Raw genomic sequence first — 6,000 nt, 5'->3', positions numbered from 1 at the left:
TTGTTTTTAAGATCCACAAAAGAGAAAGAGAAGAAATTATGTTTTCTGTGCTTTCCCTTAAAAGGCATTGAAATTGCAGCCAAGAAAAAATGTCAAATATGGGACAAAATAAAAGACTCCTTCAAGGGACATTGTTGTGATGCTCAGTCTTACTTGAGCTTGAGTCGTCTCTTACTGACTGTCCAGCTGTCATTCCAGTAAGAACACACAATCACATCCATCCAGGGGCTATCACAATTGATCATCTCATCCACACTAACAAATCCCTAACTCCCCATCAATGGCCTAGTAGGAATAACACTTGTCTGTGTCACAAAATTTTGCTCAGACCCAACGTAGATAATCCCTAGAAAGCCCTAGAATGTCCATAGGCATCAAGACTGTGACTGTATAATAGTGCATTTAAGATTAGGTTTGGAGAATGGAACTAATCAAGCTGGAGACCAATCAGCTGGGAGGTGATTTGTAACATCTCCACTGATATGCATATAATTTAGAGACATGCCTTTCACTCTCCCTGTATCTTAGCTCCATAATCTGGCAATAAAACAGATCTCTGTCCCAAACACACAGGTCTTCAAGGACCTCAAAAGTTTTGTATCTTTAGTAGGTCTTTAGAGCTCCACTACTAAGGGGTTTCATGAACATTTTGGACTCAGAGCTGCCTCGAAAATGAACTTTTAGAAATAAACACAATTTGCATTCTACCATTTTAGAATTCCTAGATCCAGCCTCCTCTTGCACAGTAACATAGAAGGAGACATAATTGAGAAGTTGCTTGTGGCACAAACTGACTATTGCACATCAAGGCATAATGCCTATGTTCCAAGAAAGAAAAGGGAGAAGAATAAGACTTTTCCAACTGACTCTTTCCCTTTGTATCATTATGGGATTATGCTGTAGAAGGCATTGAGTATCAGACAGAGACTGAGGAAAGGGGTATTAAAAGTTTTGAGCAAGGGGATAACTTAGGTTAAAAAAGAGGGCAAAGTATCCACATGAAAAAAAAATTAGAGCTCCGAAAGCATGTAAAGGAATAAAATTTTTAAATAATTTGTTTTATTGAGTGAAAGAAAAAGAAACAAAACCCAAAGGACCCTATAATTCATTTCAAATATGATATAGTCCACAGGAAGAGTTTTATAACATAAGTAAGCATACAATGATTTTTTTAAAAATCAGGGCCCATGGCATGCAAGTATTACTGAAATTGGGCTCTACTGGAAAACGTACGTAGAGTTATAGACCAAGTGTTTCTAACTTCTCCATAGAGAAGAAACACATGGAAGATAAAAACATTCATGACTATATGGACATTTAAATCCTTTCAAATCTTATTTTGTCTAAGAGACAGTAAATACTTGTTAATAATAAGACAGAATGTATAAAATTATAAAATATACATTAAATTTTTAATATGGATAGGTCAATTATTGTCTACATTAACCTATGAAATTTGTGTCCAATTTATAAAATAGAAAGAAGTTCAACTTACCATTTTTGTTCCTAAACTTGCCTACCAGGAAACCTGCTAACTGAAAAAAAGGTTTCACTATTTTGCTTCCAGCCAGGAAAATTCAAATAAAATTTGAGGAGACAGAAATTTGAGTTATAGGACTGTCACTTTAAGACTTTACTGGGTAATTTTTTTTTATTGACTCTGCATTTTTTTTTTTAGGTCTCGGGGTACAAGTTAGGGTTTGTTAACATGGCTAAGTTGCATGTACTGGGGTTTGGCATATGAATGATCCTGTCATCCAGCAAGTGAGCATAGTACCTGATAGGTGGCATTTCAAAACTTGCTAGCCTCTAGTAATCCTCAGTATCTATTGTTCTCATCTTTGTGTCTGTGTGTACTCAATGTTTAGCTCCCACTTGTAAGTGAAAACATGCAGTATTTGGTTTTCTGTTTCTGAATTAATTTGCTTAGGATAATGGCCTCCATCAGCATCTCTGTTGCTGCAAAGGGAATAATTTCATTCTTTTTTATGGCTGTGTAGTATTCTATGTTACCACATTTTCTTTTTCCAATCCTCTGTTGGTGAGCATCTTGGTTGATTGATGTCTTTGATATCATAAATAATGCTGTGATGAACATGAGTGCATGTGTCTTTTTGGTAGGATGATTTATTTTCCTTTTGGCATATTCCCGGTAATGAGATTGCTGGATCAAATGGTAGTTCTATGTTCTTTGAGAAAACTCCAAACTGCTTTCCACAGTGGCTGAACTAATTTACGTTCTCACCAATGGTGTGTAAACATTCCTTTTTCCTCCTTTTAAATATACGTTTTCATTATTTTGTAGTGTGTTTTGTTGCATGCAATAGAAACTTGAATCTAGTGGTTTGGCCATTTTTTTTTTCTTACATAGGAAGAAATCAGCAGTAGATAGTTCAGGACTAGCATGGAGGCCTCCCATCATGCCATTAAAGAGGCTTTGATGTGTTTTCTCTGCCATCTTTAATGCCTGGCTTTCATTCTTAATAGCATAGACTGGCTGGTGAACATCTAGGCACCATGCCTGAATTCAAAGAAGGAAAAGGTGGAAAAGAAATGAATTTCCAACGAACTCTTACCCTTCATATCAAGACATATTATAGACTCAGCTATAAAGGTGTTTTCATAGTTACAAAGGAGTATGGGGAGGTAGGTAATTTTAGTTGGGCATGTTCCATGTTGAGCAAAATTGGAGTTCTCCTGGTAAGGAAGAAGGAGAAAATAAATACTGGGTAGGCCACATGCAACATATCTCACTACTTCTAAACATTTTAAGTGATTATAAATTTTATTCAATTTTAGCTTTTATTAGGAGTTCAAGGACTGTTACATCTTCTTTTAACAAAAATCTCTTTATGTGTCCCTTAATTAATCATTGAAATACAAGGATAAAATATAGGGCCTAGACCAAATAGTACATGGTTCTATATATGTTTGTGTTTCTATTAGGCTGGGAGAAGACAAGAAAGGGTAAATGTAAACATATTTCTATATGGGTGATATGTGAACTATTTATCAAGTGCTAATCTGAGTTATATAACGAATGTCTCTTTGGTGTGAAGGTGAGGAGGTATACAGTGGTAAAGAAACCTTCTAGATGAGATAACAGGTAAGGTTTATTGTGTCTCCAAGGATTTGATATGATGTCTATAATGACGCCTAGAACTGACTAGGAACAGAAAGGAAGGAGAATTGAGCAGCCGCTCACAGTGACTCTTGGCCTCCCAAGTCTGACCTCAGAAAGCTGAACATTCACTGTATGTTATTGATTAAATCCACTTTTTGGGAATAGTCTCAGCCTTTTAACTTTAATGTCAGACAAGAACAATATGAAAAAGTTACTTGATGACATTTGAACCAAGAGAGATTTTTTTGTTATTTAACATTTTACTGATTTTATTTAAAATCAGACTATTGAGCTGTTTGGATAAGTGTCAGTGATGTTGAGATCAGAAAGACAATAACAAAAATTATAAAAACTATGGGTTATCAGGGTTACTTTCATGAAAAAAATGATAAATTTGAGTTTGTAAGGGAAAAAATCTATTTCTTAAAAAAATTTATTTGTATGATAGGCAGGTTATATTCCTTTCATGTCAAGCATTTGGAAAAGCAGAGACTGATCAAGGCATGAAATTCACCATATTCACTCCAGTAAAGCCTAAAAGTTTTATACGAAATACAGTTTGTAGATATTTTACAAGAGCACTGTCTGAGGCTTATGAACCATACACAGAGGCTTAGATCAAAGCCACAAGACATGTTGAGGTTTAGTTCCTGCTTGACTTTATCCAGAAACAACGGAAACATGATATCATTTCACATCAGGGAATAAACTAAAGTGGAAACAGCACAGTTTCAGTGATGAGTTCAGTCTTTGGTCAGGTCACGCAAGAAAAGGAGTAGGAAAAGTAAATTGTTCTCCCACAAAACTGTATTTTTCTTTGTAAAAAATTATCATCAAATTGTGATCTATAATGTTAATGAGATATTACCAGAAGAAGAATATCCAGTTATTGAATGCATTATATGCAACGAGTTATTTGAGAGAGTTTTGTTTTTCTTTTCGTCCTAAGGCTCCACTTTTGATATGAGAGTCTCAGGTTTCACATCAGGCCAGTGTGTATTGGTAGTGATTAAAAGTGTGAAGTCTTCTGGAAAGAAAGCAATGTAATCTCCAGTTTTTCTAGATAACTATGTAAAACCTAAAAGACTACTTTGATAATAAGCACATTTTGCCTCTCTCAACAAAAAAGCCAAAAACATTAGTTCTGCTTGTACTTCCAATAAACAACAATTGTATTATATTGTGCATTTTAAAATTTTCAATACATATTTTCACTTTAAACAAACATGTTAGTGTTCATTGAAGATAAGGTTCACATTTTTTAAATGAAACATCACGTTTGGATCTTCTTGATTCCTTCATAACCAAAATGAAAAAGAACAATACCTCACCAGTGGCAGATGTAGAATCAACACCCAAGATGTAGGGACCTAGAGCCCACTGCTTAACTATTATGTTATTTGATCACTCATTAAATCAAGTTAATAATTATTTATAAGTTAGTGAAGCATTTTTTTTCTTTTTTAAGCTCTTAATTTTTTTTTCTGATTATAAACTTATTAGATTGGGAATTAGGAGACAATTCGTTCTGCATTCTAAGTTAACTGTAAAACATTGGGCCCCTAAACTATGTGAGCTTCATTTTTATTGTCTGCACAATGGAGTGGTTGGAATAAATGATCTATGAAGTTCCTCCTGCTCCCTAAATCCACTTGTTCATTAGGATCCCATTCTATAGGACATATCCATCTATTTCATTTGCCAACCTGTCCTTAATGCACGCAGTTTAATCTTAGGTTGACAAGGAAGTAGGGAAAAGGAGGGCATAGAATACCCCTTTTTCTAAGTTTTTGTCACATTTTGTGAAGTTGGTCAGAAAAAGAGCACTTTGTAACATTTCATGATGTCGGCCTGAAAGGCAGATTGGGTTCTACTTGAATACATCTGCCATATAATTAATGAGTCTATATGTGCCATAAGACATAAGAGAAAATACAAATAAAATACAGCTTAGAAGATGTGGATCTTGGATCTTGAAGAATTTGTAAGATTTAGATAAATGGAGTGGATAAAGAGAGGATTCCACATAAAGGCCACATTCTGGGAACAAATACAGAGGCAGGAATGAGAACCATGTGTTTGGAGGGAAATGAGAGAAGCTGGAAAATACTGAAATAATGTTTTTGTTTTTCCTAATCTTGAGAAATATTACAAGATGGGTAAGTTGAGGTTCAGTTGTAGAGTGTCTTAAATGTTGGTGACTAGTGATCAACTGCTGCATAACAAAGTACCATAAATTTAGTGGCTTAAAATAACACCCATTTATTATGTCACAGTTTCTGTAGGTTAGAAGTCTATGCATGGCTTAACTGGATTCTCTGCTTAGCGTCATAGAGGCTGAAATTGAGCTTTTGGCTGGAACTACTATCTTATCTGAGACTCAGGGTCCTTTTTCAAGTTCATTCAGGTTGTTGGCAGAATCTATTGCCTTGTGATTGTATGATTGGCATCCCCATTTTCCTGCTGTCAGCCAGAGGTCTCTCTTAGCATCTAGAGGACTTCCATTTACAGGCCCTCTAAAAACATGGGAATTTACTGTTTCTTAGAGGTCAGTGGGAGAGTGTCCTCTGACAGTCCACTTTCCTTTATTGTTTTCACTTGGTTATGCCAGGTCCACCCAAGATAATCCCCCTTTTTAATAACTCAATTGATTAGTAACCGAACTATGGAAGTAAGATCACATTATATTCACTGGTCTGGCTCACATCAAGAAAAAAGGATTATATAGGGTATATACACCAGGAGATAAGGATCTTGGGGGCCATCTGAAAATATTGTCTATCATAATTGCACAGAAGAAACATTATACTATAATATGGTATACTTTAAATGTATTGCTGTGTGAGATAATTTTATTATACAAATAAAACATAGAG

This window comes from Chlorocebus sabaeus, chromosome 10 (genome assembly GCF_047675955.1).
Source record: "Chlorocebus sabaeus isolate Y175 chromosome 10, mChlSab1.0.hap1, whole genome shotgun sequence".
In the NCBI taxonomy this organism is placed as follows: Eukaryota; Metazoa; Chordata; class Mammalia; order Primates; family Cercopithecidae; genus Chlorocebus; species Chlorocebus sabaeus.
This window is presented reverse-complemented; position numbering follows the sequence as displayed.